Raw genomic sequence first — 18,451 nt, forward strand, 5'->3', positions numbered from 1 at the left:
TATTCATCTTTAAAAGTTTTCATTCCCAACACTAAACTCGAATAATATAATATAATGATGCTAATAATAATAATAATAAAAGGTTTTTTGAGCTTTTCATTTATGCGAATTCCTCTTTTTAAAGCAGGGTTTCTGTAATCGCACACTAGGCTATGGACTTTAAAAAATATTGTGATCTTTCTTATGTTCTGTCGTCTCACTCGTTAAGAAGAATGAAAAACACATGGTTTTGATATCTTATCAACTTTTCTAAATGTAAGATATAATTGTTTTACTTTGTCACATGATTAATCACAACATAGGCTATTACTTTCACAGTTGGCGGCTGTTCATTTCTACAAACAGCATAGGCCTACAGCCGGCACGCTTTTAATAAAGTTTGGATCCAGGCACTATTTGTATTTATGGACAATTCATTCGGCCAATAATAATCAGACTGCACAAACGAGCCTGTTTGAACGGGAGATTAGTTCAGCAATTATTTTAATATCCTCATATTTACATGCATTTTGTTTTGCTTTTGTGTATTGACATGAAGCAAATCATTTTAGTGTGGCCGATATTTATTTTCTGGTTGAAATGCTTGGAATATAGATGATATAGCTACATTTTGCATTCATCTAAGAAAAATAATGTTCATTTTTTTTTTATAACAAAAGAAAAGCCCCCGAAACGTTCAGCCCTTTGCGCGTTTAGAGCTGCGGCGGCGGCGAAGATACCCAAAGACAGAAAATAAAAGGAAAACAACGGAGACAAAACTCTTTTATACATCGTTAAGCTAAAGCAAATACACAGGTAATCGAGTCACTTATGAAGCGGTGCGGCGCGTTTGTATTAATAGACACAATTCCTTAATAGACAAATATCATTGTCACAATAGCCCATATTAAAGTAGGCTAGGTTTAGACTCCAAACCATAGGCAGAATGGATCGGAGATGGAACCTTTTTAATAAATAAAGCAATATAATATAATAAATAAAACAAATGTACTGAAAAAACATTATAAGAGGGGTTTGCCCCTATCAACATCTTTAATGTTGAAAATAAACAAAGCCGCTCTCAGGCTGGTTTATAAGGTCCGCAGCCAAGATGTGCAGCCCACGCTCAGCCAGTACTGAACCACCGTCTGTGTGGCAGAGAATATTTCCCTCCACATCGTTGGTTTACAAGCTCCTTCTTTTGGCTTGAGACACGGGAGAAAGTGTGAAATGTGTCCCACACTTTCCTTTTTAACTCGGCCAAGAGCTGCGCACGAAGCAAAGCCCGGCTCTGAGAGAGGGATCCTGGAGGGATTAAAGGGGAGCTGCAGGCCTTCCTCCAGGACACGGACAGGCCTCCTTCCCATGGTGCTCCACGGAGTCATAAAGGATCTTACCTATCCTTACGTCAGCTGTTTTTTCCAGGAACAGACCGGGCTATTCTTACGTTATGTAAAATGGATGTGTCTAAGTATTGGCCATATACAAGAAAGATGCAGTAATGTATTACCCAGGCCCATGATCCGTGCACCACCAGGCGCTTATACTTCCTTTCAGTAGCAACTTTTGCTTGTTTTTTATTTAAAAAAAGTAATAATTAGACATCAATTTGAGCCAAAATAACCGTAGCTCCTAAAAGTTGCGTTAAATTAAGTAATAATCTAGAATAATTGTATTTAAATAAATGGCCGTTAAGTCACGTTTTATCATCACAATAGCCATTGCTTTTGCCTATTATGAACTGGATGCCTGCGGTGACATTCCCGAGAAAAATCACTTAGTCACGCCCCTTTCCCATGGACCACCATGGGACCTGATTAAAAAGAAATAGCAAGGCTAACATCCGGGTTAAAATGTGGCAGTCAATTACACTTTAGATTTGTGATTTTTGTATGTCAACAATGCTGCCATAATGGGAATACTAAACTCCCAAAGGGGTGCACGAAAACACATGTGTGTGTGTGGCGCAGTGGTAGTGCGTTGGTGTTCGGATCAGGGGAGCACATGTTCAAACCACACTGCAGTCAGCATGTCGTTGTGTCCCTGGGCAAGACACTTCTTCGTCTAACATGTAATGTAAGGTTGAATGTAACCATGTTGTTGTTGTCTTATAATATCGGATGGTTTCACCCAAAACTAAAATGGTATTTCAACAAGCTGTTGTACACAATATAGGCTACCTTGCCATCTCTACTGTAGATAGGTTTTCCAAAATCAGATCCCTTTGGGGAAACAGGAATGGGAATGTAGGCCTACTTTGCCTCATCTGAAAAGTAAGATCCAAAAACACACTGCAATTACCGCTTATCGCCAAAGAGAATTAAATAAGGATCTCTGGGTTGTAACTGTAACAGTTAAAATGGACAATTTTTCCAAAGATGAGCCCATCAGTGTAACTCAAAGCCTGCACCTCAAACATGAAGGTCATGGAACCACATAACAAGTGTTTTCTTGTGACTCACAATATATGACACAACACCTGACCCCAGCTTCTTTTCATGCAACTGTATCCAGAAAATAGTTATAATATGCAAAATATGCAAAATCAGCCTGACTACCTGTGAGGCCTGCATTGCTAAATAATGAGTCTCTCACTAACACACTGAGACACACCAACCCAGTCTCATAAAAAAACGTGTAATAACTACGTTGGTCCACAACGTAGGACGTAGTATTTCTACAAAAACGCCTCTGAAATTGTAAAATACCTACGTTTTTTTTCACCATTAATTCCAATGGCTGGCGTCTATGTCACGTGATCTTCAAATTTCTCCCTGCAGAAAAAAAAAACATGGCCGAACTTCGTTTTATTCTCGGTGTAAAATGCCTATTTTAAAGTTAGTTTGGCCATTAAAATGCCTTTTGATGTCATTTGATGCGAGAAATATGAGTTGTTATTTCAGATTATGTGTGCAGTGGATGCACATGATCTTTAGTTTGCTAGTTATTACGAAGATTACTTCAGGAAATTGTGTCTACACAACGTTTTCATTGTCACCAAGGTGGTTGCTAGGGATGCTGCTATCGATATTATTTCTGTTATGTTGTGTAACTGTTTAATGGTGTTATCTTTATTGCTACCCCCTTCCTCGTCAATGTATAGTGTTGGTCCACAGCGCAAACGTATTAGTTTAACAAAATCCGCATCTAAAATTGTGGCATAGATAGCCTACGTTATGTTCCCCTGTGCAATTCTCCATTTACTCAACAACAATAACACATAATTATCCTTGTGTTTATTTATTTGTTTGATTAGCCTAATTAATAAACACAAGTTGGAGTCCGTCAGGACCGAGGGTCAGAGCAGCTCATTTGCTTTACAGAATATTACACCCGGAAGTAAGTATTCTCTCCGCTTCGCTTGACAAACCCAGTGATAGTCCTCAAGCTCTGTGATTGGAGAGTGTGCCGAGCGTCGAACAGCACTTGAAATGAGATGGAACCACGGCAGAATGTCCAAAACTGGATTTGAACGGGTCCACCCCGTCCCCCCCTCCCCCACCCCGTCCCCAGAACTACACATGCTGGCTAACGTGTAGTTATTACACGTTTTTTTACGAGACTGGGTTGGACACACATACACACTATGTCTCTATAATTAGGCAGGCAGGTAGGAGAATGCTGTGATTACTCAACGAGTGACTCGAGGAGTTAAGTAGCATGCCCTGAAGGTGAGGCCACGGCCTCATCTCTCCTGTGTAAATAGGTGAAGGGATTATTTAGCCCTTTTGGAGTGTGTGTGAAGGGGGAGGAGGTGTGTGTCTGTGGCCAGGTCCTGTCTGATGGTTACCCCCACAGCGTAAATAGTTATTCCTAAATAGCAGAAGGGCTGATGCATGGTGGAAAGGTTCATGGGAAAACAAACTCACCCCAACAGGTGAAGAGTTTTCACGAGGTTGTGTTTTTGGGTACATTGGGTACAAAACACCCCTCCAGATTCATGTGTTTTTCTGAATCAAGGTTTTCTGGCAGAATAAGCAGTTTTGTTTCCTTTGTTATCTTCTTCACCACTTCAAACAGTGACCTCTGCAAGCTTCTTTCCTAGGACAGTCATAATAAGTCCAAGCTGGTGGCATTAGGGTTTGTTTCTGCTGAACGAAGAGCAGAAAAGTCCTTTTGAACCGTATGTAGAATCAATCAGGAGGGTTTTGAGAGCTTGACGCTGGGCAGCTCGACAAGATGGAAAGCCTTTTGTAACGTCACAGCCGTTCCTCGAAATCAGAGCAGAGTCATGCATGTCAACAAGCCAAACACTCAACAACCCAACCTGCATCAGCACATGTCTGTTAGACCGACAGCCCTGATATTTAATGCATAATGTTTACACTACTACAGTATGGATATAATATCCACTTAAAAACATGTGAGCGGTCAAGAATTAAGTCACCTTCTCATCACTGGGGCTATTATGAGGAATGGATGCTTCCCAGTTGCCTGTTTTTTTCTTTGAAACAGTCCCCCTTAAAGTGTGTTGAAAACGCAGATGTCACAGTTTCCAATCTGTAGTGAAATTAGTGATGTTTTGATTGCGCAGGCCTCGGAGATTACCAACGTAAACATGACTGGTGCATAGATCATCATTTCAAGAGGAGGCATCATCCTTTTTTTTCTCCACTTTATCCAAATTCGGCAGGCCTCTTTGGTTTAGGCTTAGTACTGATGAGAAGCGGATGTCCTGCTTCCAGTTTTTCATCTGAGGATAAACTTAATGCAGGCTAAAGTCATATTTCCTTTTGGTAGAACATTTAAATAGCCGACCACCAAAACTGCCAGCACCACACATGGACTGAGCTTGTCTAAAATAACGTCTTTCCATCAGTTTAGATTTTTGAGAATAATTTAAATAATTCCTTCAAGACTTTTTTTTTAAATTATGATCAGATTTACATTTATATAATTTTGGGGGGTGGAAAACTTCTGAACTCGGCACAAAATGTGACTGTTTTAAGATCCACGAAAGTAAAGCATCACTACTGCACTCTCCTGCACCTGGGTTAGAGGCGCAAGTTTCGATAATCTGAAGATATTTGATCCTAAAATAAGTAGTTTGGTGAGAGTAACATTATTTCTATATGAGAAAATAAACAATTAGCAGAGAGGCCAAAGATGCATATCAGAATAAATGGCAAATGCATATGGAATGATGCCCAAGACATGTTAGATATCTCCATTATATAAAACAATTTCAGAGAATAAAAATACCAAGTGTACAAGAAACTGATATCATAAAAAAGAGTCATCTATAAAAACAAACCTGCCATTACTACTAAAATTATGTACTGTGATAAAGCATTTCATTAAAGAACACACCAAATACTTTAAAAAGTAATCAGAAAGCTTACAAATAAGACAAAAAGGAGATGACTATCTATTGGACCTGAATACAACTTTATTCTTGAATTGGAAACCAAACTTTGGCAAGCTTTTGTGCACATTGGCGGCTCCAATTGGCAGCAAAAGGTAAATGTTGATGTTGATGAAAACTGTGAGAACCTCAATAAAATAACCAAAATCCTGTTATGTGATGAGCTCTCATAGTCCATCAATCCAGCGAGGCTGATATCAGTTTAGACTAAAGAGCGAAAGATCTAAAATGATTGCGATAAGTACTAAATGTTTTACTTCCTGACTTACCATTTAACTGATAAAACCTGACAACAGGAGATAAAGTTTGACGGATTACTATCTGGTCTTATATTTTAAGTAAAAGACCAAGGCAATATCCTGTTAGGCCCCAAGCATGTTTTTCAGGTGTCAGGGTCGAAAATGACATTTCCAGAACAAATGACCATAACTACACTTCTAAAAGGGGAAAATTAATAACCCTTTTTCTCAAAGTAATGATAAACCTGTGAGTTGGATGTAGAAAAGTCAGAATCAATATATATGTTTTTTATTTTAAAGAAAATTCAGATTGAACATAGTAAAAAACTGTAAATTATAGTGTCCGTCCAAAAAATATTTTGTACTTATAGTGAAAACTACCCTTTGATGATGGGTTAGTACAGTGTTTTTCAAAGTGGGGGCCCTGACCCCCAAGGGGGCCGCCAGGGGGCGCCAGGGGGGTCACGCAAAGTTTGAGGGAAACAGAATTTTTTATTTAAAAAAAAAAAAAATAAGATTTTTCTTTTTTTGTTATTAATAACTGTATATCTATCAATCTATGTGTCCTTTGATGCCAATCTTTTAATATTTTTTGTTTTTGAATCACACGGCCACCCTTCAAGCCAAACAGAATCGAGCTGCCGCTACTGAGAGTGGAAATCTGCTCAGCTTTTGGAGCAAATGAGAGCTAGTGAATATTTCGCTCTGCAGCTGGATGAGTGCACGGATGTAGCAAATGTCGCAGAATTGCTTGCATACATCAGATTTATTTCAGAAGACAACTTTGTTGAGGAAATATTATTTTGCAAAGCACTGGAAGGTAGGACCACATGAAGAGACATTTTCCAAGTTTTAGATGAGTACATCATCTCAAATGGACTTGACTGGTCTCGTTGTGTGGGTGTGTGTTCAGATGGGGCAGTGGGGCTATGACAGGCAAAAAAAGCGGAGTGACAGCTTTGATCAGGCAGAAGGTCCCAAATGTAGTGGCAACACACTGTATGCTCCATCGCGAGGCACTTGTACACATCATTTTTTTAAAACAGGGGGGTCCCCACCAGAGGATAATGCTATATGGGGGTCCTTGGCATGGCAAAGTTTGAGAACCCCTGGGTTAGTAGACTAAAAGCTTTAGGAATCCAAAGTACAACATATAAGTACCCTGTATCAAGATTGATGCACAACAAGTGACATTTTACCTTTTTAGAGAGGTTTAGCAAAAACAACTCCACCTCTGGGGTGATTTGGGTGGAAATGGGCGTTTTTGCCGTTTCTCTGGAACCCATTGGTCGATTTTTATGATTGACATCTTTTTTTAACCGTTAGAGCCAATATAATCGAAGGGGAATTCCCACATACACACCAACGTTACCAAAACAAAGCGGGGCCTCGCGCATGCAGTTTCCCCAAATAAAAACCTGTCTCACCCTCTGAAATCTGAAAACGGAAAAGTAGTTTTATTGCTTATGGATTATCAGAAATCATTTCAAAGTGACACAGACACATTGGTTAACCTTCAGCAGCATTTTTATCATTTTAATGCCATTGAAGACAACTTTTGATCAGACAACAACAGAGGTAAGACATATTCCCGTTTTTTGCTACCTAGCGCCACGTGTTTTGATGTCTGTTTTTGTTAATAAGTTCACGAGTTCTTATCATTGAGTGATGATATATATACCTATCGATTCTGTGTCTTCTCACGATGCTAATCGATGGGTTGGGTGTGCAGTTACGATAAGTAATAAGGGTGTTATACCGTGTTTTTTGTGCAACCGCCGTTAGCATTTTTTTCCGCTCGTGGCTAATTTAGAGGCTCAGCGTTAGCTTTGTGGTTTAAAAAAAAAGAAAGAAAAAAAAGATCAGTTAGCTGAGTTTCTTCCCGTTACATGGTGTGATGCCCCTGTGGGTGCATCAGTAGAGAGGGTGTGGCTGTTCTGTCTGTGCTGCATTGGCTCCAGTGATTACCTTGATTGCAGTGACTGAGGGCACCTGGGTCTGGTGTCCTGCAGCTATTTAGAGCCTCTCTGCTCCTCTCTGTGCTCTCTCTGCTTTTCTCCTGCAGGCACCCGGCTCTGATGAGTATACACAGTATTTAATTTGACTTGTTTGTGCAAATAAACACCTTTTTCTACCCGTTGACATGTTGTGTCTCCTTTTTGTTGTGGCCTTCTGAGCCAGGTCTCAACACATGGATATGAAACGTCATAGTTTATTACATCTTAAGAAGCCCTCAGACACTGTTGCTTGCAGATGTTGTGGTTTTCGGCCCCTTCGGCAGGTCCGTGGGCCTTAAGAGGATATGGGACGAGCAAGTGTATTTTCGTTTATAACAATCCGTGCCACAGGAGCTGTAAATCCCTCAGTACTCTGCTCCCTCTTTGGCACTGCATGGACATTCAAGATCTGAAACATTTAAATGTTTAGTTGGAATCTGAGTATTCTCTTTCCTTTTTTCATGTGTTGTTTAGCATGCCAACTGAAATCTGAGAAAGACAGCAGCAGGGACACAGGATACCAATGGCCTCTCCAGGAATCAGTCCCAAGCCAGCAGGAGTTCATGTCCAGAGGCATAGAGGTCTTAAACAATAAACCATCACAATGCTCAGCACAATAAGATTTTAAGCGGTGGATATTTATTCCACAATGAGGCTTCAATATCAGTTTATCCCTTCAATCCACCTGCATCTATAAATGATAAAAACTAATCCAGAGGAACAGGCCTGTTTATATTCAGAAACACCTTCAGCCACAGAAAGGGCACACTGCTGTAATACGCGTTGTCCAACTGGGATTAAAGTGCTGATTCCACCAGTGAGTTTGTGTTGGACTTGGACACAACCTTATTGATAATGGCATACAACTGATTTTCCAATATTGGTTAAAGAAAATAACCCCCCACCCCCTTTTCCTTTTTTTGGTTCTTCAGTTTTGATAGATTGTTTTATTTACTGTCTCTCTCCAACATCTGGATTCTGGCCTCTGGAGCGGCACACAGCGCTGAACAAGCTTGGCTGTGGCTCGGCGAGCTCGGAGATTTATGGCGGAGGCTTATAGCACTCTGCTGTGTTTGGGATAGCGTTGCCCTGCACTGTCCCACTAAGATCACTATACTCCCCTGATTCCCCGCTTTCAACCCAGCCTCTGGCTCGTCGAGGAAAACTGTCCTCCCCCCCTTCTTTCCCTCTGTCTGCTTCTGTCACCAGCAAAGTACAATAAAAACCACAAGGTCATGTGGCTGCTCTTATTACAAGAGATTGTTTGTAGTAAAGGATACGTGGTTATTCACATTTGGGTGATTTTTAAGAATCCTTAAGCATTACAAACAATAATATACATTGATTTCTTTACCACACAATTCTACATCCAACTTAAATAATTAGAGACCCTAATTTCCAATATCTTTTTGTATGAATGAACTGAACCAATTCCGAGACAGACAGCATTGGTTGCTTGGTCATTGAAACACTTTTATTTATATTTTATTTAATCTTATTATAAGGTTCTACCACTTATTTCTATTCATTTTAAGTCTACAGCCAGCTAGATATTTTATCTAATGGGTAGTTCTTCCTATATTTGGTTTGGTATTTTGGTTATTTAGCCTTCCTCCAAACAAGCTAGTTTAGCATGGTTGATACTTTTGGATGCCTTCGGTTTTTGATATCTGTTGCTGTTGTTCTTGTCTTGCTTTAAACCTGAGATTGCTTCAACCTCCAGAAGACAGTTTGTCCGACGAGCCCAGAGTTAAGCTGTCTGATCGGTATGAGGTTAATCTTTTTCAGTAAAATTGAGTTATGTTTATATTGGTGCTGGAGGTCATAGTGACTTTTGGACTATTGTTGCCAGTAAAGATCTTGTTTGATCTTTGGCTTAAATCTCAGTTTCTCTTGCCTCTATCAATATGCTGCTCCACTTTACAATTTTTTCAAGATAATTGAGTGTGTCCAATTTTCCATCATTACTTCCCCTCCCCTCCTGACTCTTTGTGTCTGCAAAAAATAGTTTGGGTTCCTCTAAGAGATGAGTTTAAATGACATGAAATTGTACTTGAGGAGTGATTTCTGAATAAGTTGTTTCTGGCCAAAAGTACCAAGCGCCTGAAACTCACTTGAAACATAGCTTGATAATTTTTTTTGGCACATGGCTAATACTTTTGCAGGCAATAGATCATGTTAAAAATGTGTATGACAACAACATGTTTATAGCTTACGAATACTCTGTAGCGGGGTTGTATATCTCTGCAGGTTATCAGCACCTTTCCCTAACTGGTCATGTGAAGATAGCAAAACTTAGGGCATGAGAACTGCTAAAGGTTACTCAGAAGAAGGCAGCTCCAGCGCCTGCACCAGGCCTGATACATGTCTACATAAACCTACTGACAGCAGGGAGAGAGAGAGAGAGAGAGAGAGAGAGAGAGAGAGAGAGAGAGACCAATCCCCACCCAGGTTTCGACCTATAGCTCTCTTTGTATTCCTTTGAATAGAAGATTTATTATGCAAACGTTACCGTTCCCAAAAATACATATTGAAACAATTTTTGGACAAACACAAGAGACAAAGTGATCGTCCTGCGCTGTCATGGGAGTTTGGAGCTCAGGGCGAGGCTGCAAGGAGAGCAGCAAGTGCATTAGTAGTCTCGCTTCAGGAGCCCTGAAAAGGTGAGCAGGCCGGGGCGGCGATGTGGGCCGTCACACAAGAGCGAAGGACTGTCAAAAGAGAAACAAAAAGGAGGGAGAAATGATTAAGAAGCTGCCACTGCCTCCCTGCCTGTCAGTGTGTACCTGCCTGCTCAGTGGGACCAGGCCGAGCAAAGGCTTGAACCCAGAGAGTGTAAACAGTTATAAACACACTCCCATGTACATGAGCACACATATACTCACACACTCATACAGCTGTATATCCTCAAAGCACACACACTCACACGCGTATGTATCACCGCAGCTTTGACATCATTCACTGGCTAGGATGGACGCTGACTAAAGGCTTTATTCAGATCTGTACTTCTCAATTGAATTATTGTGGTACCTGTTCTACAGGTGCCTGTGGTGGCTCTGCAGGTACAATGAGTAACTGTGATTCACCTTTTCAGAAAAAGGTTATTCAAGCTATTCAAGCACCAGAAAAAAATTAGTTTGGGCTGCTTCATATTACCACCAACGTCCTCTAATGGTCATGCTGGAAAGTGATTGGAAGATTTGCTCACATGTTACTGCAAAATAGGAAGTACTTCAGGCTTGTTAACTAAATTACCAGCAATTTGACCCTGGTTCTGCTGGTTCTACTTCTCCTTTAATTTCCATCTCATTCCTATCACTGTGGCCTAAAGTGGCTGCATGTAGCCTGTTTAATACTGTATGTATATGTGCTTACAGCCAAGTTATTTTAGTTAGAATTACCAGTGACTTAGATCTTCTAATCTTTCTGTAGGATATTTTACAGCCAAGAGATATGTAGCCTAGTTTAACTAAACTAGACTGGTAGTAGGCTAACAGAATACAACACTATCAAAACCTTGAAAAGTAATAAAATAATAAACATTTCATATTTTGTTTGTTTGATTAGTACAAAACCACATTTGGAAATGCAGAGGGGTCATGTTCTGGACCTTTTTGTTGCCAGGTATAGTGACTTTCTGGAGTCTTGTCATGACTGTAAATTAGCATATTTCCTTAAATGTTAAAATCTTGCTTAGTCTGGGGGCTTTGGGATTTTTGCTTTTTTGATTAATGGACTAAAGGTTTGTACTTAAAAGTCAAATGTGTGTCTCATTATAATTCTGACTTTCTACAGGTTTGCTGCATCAGTACTTGAGTTATTAAGATGGGAAAACCTGACTTTTATGGACTTGCATGTGGGCCTCAGATTTTGACTTACACCTCAGCTTTAAGAAAGCTGACAACGCATCTTGAATTGACCTTCGCATCGCTTTATAAAACCACCTGTGGATTTCATTTCTTTGTTGGAGGTTGATACATCAAAAACAGCATGTTTTTGGCAAGGTTTATTCTTCTCTAGGGCAAGTTAGCGCTGTCTTAGTTATTGATCAAGAGAAACCGCCAAGATTGAATGCGCCTCCTCTACATATTTGCACAGAAACCCTGGCCATATTTGTCCACAAACAAAAGGTCAACCACATATTTTATGTCTAACAAAGCACTGCACTCCCTTTTCACTTGATCTGGGAATTTGTTGGAACAGAGAAAGTCATATAATAAATGCATTCAAACACACATTGACATGCACACACACACACACACACACACACACACACACACACACACACACACACACACACACCACACACACACACACACACACACACACACACACACACACACACACACACACACACACACACACACACACACACACACACACCACACCACCACACACACACACACACACACACACACACACACACACACACACACACACACACGCACACACACACACACACACACACACACATTGCTCCACCTAAGGCTCACATCCTCCCTATTTAAAAAAGTGATGTATGTGTTTTTCAGAAAGGACATAGGTGAAACTCAACATGCCTCCTTTCTTGTCTCCTTTTTTCAGAGTTGAAGGTATTCAGGAGGGAGAGGACAACGTTGCCCCGGACAATTTACTGCCCTTCTCTGGGAATTCCACATGATCCAGGTATGGGAATGCAGAGCAGGAAAAGCTTGAGCAGTGAACTCACCCTGGCAGTTTTATCTTGATTTGTCAGATAAAACAGTATGTGCTCTGAAGCTCTACATGAGAGTCTTTAGCAAGAAGCACTTTAGCTCCTTCTCACGATCTGATTTCTGAAAAAACCCACTGTGTCATCAGCAAAGCCAATAAAAGTGCACAGAGGTCTAGACCTTCTTCTAAAGACATATCTTTAAGGCGGCAATATTCTTGTGTAAAATGAAAACTTTTTTAGGTTTATCAATCAAAAATCTTTAAAACTGAACTTCTGTAAAAGGGAAAGGCTGTTCCCTTTGTAAAGTTTTTTTAATATGAGCACTGCATCCTATAGGGACTAAAAGTAAGAGGATTTAACAGTTCATAAAGATTTAAGATGATCCCGATAACTATGAAATGAAAGATTTGATCTATCGTTGGGTTTCTGCCAGATGCTTTATTTTGTCCAGAGTCGAAGTAATGCATGTCAAAAACAACTTTTTACATATAGATGTTTTTTTCATCCCCTTTCAGTCCCTCAACATAAAAGAAAATGATGGCAATTTTGAGAACAAAATCACATTTTCATCAGCCGTAACTAAGGATTGCTCTTAAGCCTAAATGTTGTTCATGTTTAAGCTTCTATACATTTAGCCCTAGAGGGAGCAACTTGTTTCCTACTTCTCTCTATTTTCTCCTCTTCATTCTTTCCCATGGTGTGTCCTGAGCCAGACATGCAGTCACAGGTAGGGATTAACAGGTATATACACACACACTTACACACACACTAATGAAAACGCATACACACAGTAGCTTGACGGAGCAGGCCAGGTTAAAGAGGAGTTAGGGAGGAGGAGGAGGAGGAGGAGGAGGAGGAACTGCTGGGACTCTGGTTATCCTCAGTCAGGAAAGAGTGTTTTCCCACAGCAGCACACGCAAACAGCTTCACATGTAACAACTCTCATGTTCAGCTCTTCTCTTTACTGCTTCTCCTCTGTCAGTCTTATCTGATCATGTAGTTTTCAATAAAAGAGTGACCTACGACCTCGTGAATCATAAAACACAATCTCTGTCCAAACACTGTATAGTTTAACATCTTTAATGCTTACAGAACAGCATTTATCTATGCTTATTTTACAACCATTTATAATACAAAGTGTTTATTGTCCAATACTGTAGTTTGCTGCAGTACTTGTTGTGACAGTCTGATGATATATGATACAAAAAAGTACAAGTAGAGAAGCTTTCTAAAGTATGCAAATTGTCTCAGTAACATATTATAATTTGTATCTTAAGTTTGCTAATATGAGCTTCCAGCCTTTTCTACCAAGTTAGTTGTTGAATTGAGAAAATCTGCATTTTATTGCTCATTAATTGACCTTAATCTGCAAATGGAAGAATGTATTATTCCTCTTATCAGTCTTTTTAAATGTTTTCTCCTGATTCGTATTGGGTTAGCCTTTCTTTTGGTCGTATCATCCTCCTTGGTTCTCTGTGTTTGTGAGTGTTATTTTCCATCTGTATAGCTGTGTCGAAGAGTGAATAAACTGCTTCCCAATGTTTAGTTGCAGTGGAACACTAGGAATACACTCCAGTGATAAAGCGGGTGTGGGTGGCTTTTATTAGACTCTCTTTACGAGCCTTGATTCCCAAATGTTTTGAAATGTTGAAAAGGTTGGAGTTGGCAGGGACTTGCGGCTTCAGAGTGTGTATTTGTGTGTGTGTGTGTGTGTGTGTGTTCAAGCTTGCACTCAAGATAGCTGCATGTGAGGCAGAATAATACACATATCAAACCTCTGCTATGATGATTTAGGTTTGACAAATATGTGTTGATGCATTTCAGATTTCATGCCAAAACTTACAACATACAGAGATTCCCAAGAATTTTGAAACTCATTGTTGTAAGAATATTAAAGATTGGACCAATACGGACATGAAGTGTTGCTGTTCACGGACTGAAGTTGCTAGGAAAACAATCCAAATCTTAAGCATTACAGTTTAAACTTTGGATTTGGGTAGAAAATCCTCTGAAACGGCATTCAAATACTTTGATCTGTGGTTTGATGCAATATGGTTTAATAGAGCCTTTGATGTAACAACCCTGGTTTTTAAAAGAGCCATTAACTCATCTATGACATTTATTAACCTCTATTAACAACCATGAATAAACGATGACGTGACCATGAAGTCATGCACATACTGGCAGATCATCACACGTTTTTTTTTCTTTCTTCTAAAGTATATCTTTTTTTCCTGTTATATGGCAGCCTGTTATGGGGTGAATTTGTGTACGCTATCGGGGTGTGAAGTGGCACAATGTTCATTGTATAAGAACCATTAGGTCATTGATCTCAGAGGAATCATATTGAGGAGCTAGAATTGAGCCTTGAGTTAAATCATTAAAGTAGAAAGACATAGTTGGCATGGATTCTAATTACATATTTGTATGGACCATATGAGTTTATCAAAAGGCACAGTCAATGCAGATTATTTCATAAAATGTTCAAGTTTTTCTTGAGGCAGCTACATTAGTTAGTACAGTAAATGTACTCCGTTTCTTTCCACGGCTAACACTACAATCGACATTTTTCAGCAAACATGGTAATAAAGGTAGTAGTCTAGTAACCAGAAATGGCACATTATAGTGTCATCTGTGGAATTATGTTATCATGTATGAATGCTCATAAATGCAATCAGTTGTTGCTCTGGTCTATGGAAATCCAATATGGCCGCCACTCGGTGTCTGTCAGGCCTGCTTTCATGAAAGCTCAACGTTTCTGTTCAATTTGACAAAGGAAAGTTAAAAGACAAGGGCAAAAATTATGGGGGAAAAGAGGAAGACTTCACGATGCAGTAAGGAAGGTCTGGAGAGAAAAAGCCGAAGACTGAAGCTGGTGACGGTGGGAGAGAGGTGGGAGGAGGGTGTGTCGGGTGAGGCTGAGAAGGGTGAGAGGCTTTCTCAGGTAGGTCTGCCCAAACACGACGGCTTATTTACCTGTCAGGTTGTTGCTTTTGTCTAGGCCTCCCACGAGAGACAAAGGTGAAGGAGCTTTAGCTCTTCTTCAGGCAGGACCACCAGTGTAGTGTTGTGTGTGTGCGTGTGTGTGTGTGTGTGTGTGTGCGTGTGCGTGTGCGTGCGTTAATGTTGCAGAGGAGTGTGCATGTATTGGCGTGTTTGTCTTCACTTGTGATGATTTAAACATTCTCACATGTTGTGTATAGTTATGCGCGTTACACAAGTGTATTTATGTGTGTGTGTCTGTGTGTGTTGGTGTGTCGGTGTGCACATGCGTGTTTGACCCTGAGCGCCTGTTGTGTTTGTTGCTGGGCGGGTTTGTGTACAAATGCAAACATGTGTGACTAATTCGTTTTCGGGAGCAGCAGACAATGTATGCACTAGACGGCTGTGGAATTGGGTTTAAGTTGAGGGGTGGGTGTGTAAGTGTATAATGGTATGTGTGTGTGTGTGTGTTTCTTTTTGTCTATCTATATATGTTAGGGTATGTGTAATTTGAGCCACTCAAACAAGCACATGTATTATGGAGTCATCCCATTTACTTACTGTAGCTGACTGTATACTTTGTCATTTGATCATAATGAGCATAATAGTCTGAAGGTAAATTCAACCTTGGAAACAGTTTTGACACACAATTGCGAATATTTGCTTTTTTCAAAGTTTTCATGCATGTTTTTTGGTCTTATAATATATAAGGTGCTTCTTCATTGCTGGAAAAAGGACTAAAGAAGCCATTGACATTCAACGCTAAAAACACATTTGAACAGAGACAGGTTACCACCTCCCACCTTAAATATGATCAACTCTTATCGCAAGACCAAATGGGGTTGAAAGCTCTTAATAAAGTTGTTAGCCATAGTGGGGTTTTCTTTTTAGCCAAACTGCATTCTACATGTATGGTCAAGAATGAACTTTGAAGCTACTAGTAAATGGCTTGAAATTAACATTGATGCTAAAAAGAATAAGAAATTAGCAATATATTTGTGACTTTACAACAGATATTTTAATAGAATTTCAAATAAGAAATATATTGCAGCCTAGATATATATCGGAATCATTAGGTATAGTGAATATATAATATAACACACTACAAGAGCAACATAACTTAGAAATGTTCAACTTATTTTATTGTACACTTTAATTATTTTAATCAGGCTGTACAGTCTTGGAATTATAAAGTGTAATGGCAATTATGTTAAATAAAATAAATACATGTAAATCAATATTAATACAAAATAGTGTTATAATAGTAATTAGTATTGCCACTTTTTTAATTAAAGTTTGATTTGAATTGTTTCATAACTGATTTAATGACTTGAACTTCATACCATGTATTACTTTTGTACTAGAAAGTTTAACAACTTATATAATCCAAGCTCCAACATATATCATTATCTTGAAATTGTTATATATTTATTATTTTGTATTACTTTTTTTACCTTTAGTTGACGTATTAAAAGTGTATGTCAGACAGGAAATGGAGAAAGGGAGGAGTAGGACATTTTACAGTTACGTGACAAGCAGGGGCGCCGCCAGGGATTTTGGGCCCCATGAAAATATATCACATTGGGCCCCACCACCAGGCCCAGGCCACGCCAACCAAGCACAATGCTGTAACCACACCTCCAGAACCCAACCGACTCATTTATGCTTTAAATAACTCTACCTGTACAGGCTTGCATCTATCTTGTAGTCCAATACTAACTGCACAATATTTACTGACACTGAGCGGTGAACATATAACACTGTGCAGACGTGCAACATTCTGCTGCAGTAGAATTCACTATTTGATATAACACTAACATTCCTGACAATATACCTCAATAGTCATCTTTTATGGTGGACATGCCTTTTTAATAACATTTTTGAATGGAACATTCAAAAATCAAAATAAATATAACTTAAATATACATGACCTATTAAATAAAAATAAAGTGAACATTAACACCAATATTATAATTTATAAAATGCTATAACAAAAAAAATAACATAAGCAGTAGATTTTTTAATTAAATATACATACCAACTACAAAATAAGCGGGTATTAAAGTGTAAACGGACAACAAAACGATACCATAGCTTGGCCCTTTAACAGTTATTACGAGCTCTGGCTCAGCCCGGCCCATCCACACTACAGCGTCGACAGCGACGACAGCTTCAATCTGCCCATTCACTTTGAATGGGGTGACGTCACGTTGCCGCTTTTTTTCGCCGAACTGAATTGTGGGTAGCATAGCGGTCCGTCTCCGGCGTCAGAAGTTGAACAATGTTCAACTTCTGACGCCGGAGTAACCAGCGCCAGCCAATCAAATCCCGTTTCGGAAAATCTGACAGCTCAAGCCGTAGCCAATCAAACCGCGTCTAAGCTGGGAGAGATATCCCGCCGCTCATTTCTATATTTCAAAAAAAGATGGAGGAGAAACTAATTATCGCCGTAGCAAATCACCCGATTTTGTATGACCAGACCCTCTTCACCTACCCGGATACAAACCGGAGGAACCAGGCATGGAGGGAGGTGGGTGAAACTGGTCGGTTTTCGCCTGTTTGGGGAGTTTATATATATATTGCTCCCATAAAATCCCCGGGGGTTTTGCTTTGTATGTTGGGGGCGGGAGATTCATGTGATTGGTTGTTGGTCGCGTTGCTTGAATAACATCCCCATGCATTCACACCGGACGCGATGCGATGTTTGGGGGCGGCGCGATTACATGTAAAGTCAATGCAGAGACGCGGACAGACGCGAATTCGCTCTGACGGCGAGCATGAAGCGGTGGACGCGGCGCGAATCACGCGATTGAGGCGATTGAACGGTGCTGCGTCAAACGCGAGAGTTCAATTTTTTCAACTCGAGCGTCAAATTCACGTGACGCGTTCTCGCGTTAGCCAATCAGCGGAACAAGCATTTTAAAAGGTTTTTCGCCTGCCGTCTTGTCTGCAGACTTGTCAAGCATTAATTCATGGTTTTTACTAACCGGTATCAGTATGTTGTTAGTTCGGCATCATTTAGAAACGTGTATCACAATTTAATCACGGTAAAATATGTTCATTTTGTTGTAGCTCCCGAGCCAGCGCGTCTTGTTTGAATGATGCAAGTAAACACAGCTGGCAGCCGCGGTGAAACTCAAGCGTTTAGAGCGATACGATCGATGAGAGCGAAGCGAATATTCGCATCGCATCCGGT

Source organism: Gymnodraco acuticeps, unplaced genomic scaffold (assembly GCF_902827175.1).
Source record: "Gymnodraco acuticeps unplaced genomic scaffold, fGymAcu1.1, whole genome shotgun sequence".
NCBI lineage: Eukaryota > Metazoa > Chordata > Actinopteri > Perciformes > Bathydraconidae > Gymnodraco > Gymnodraco acuticeps.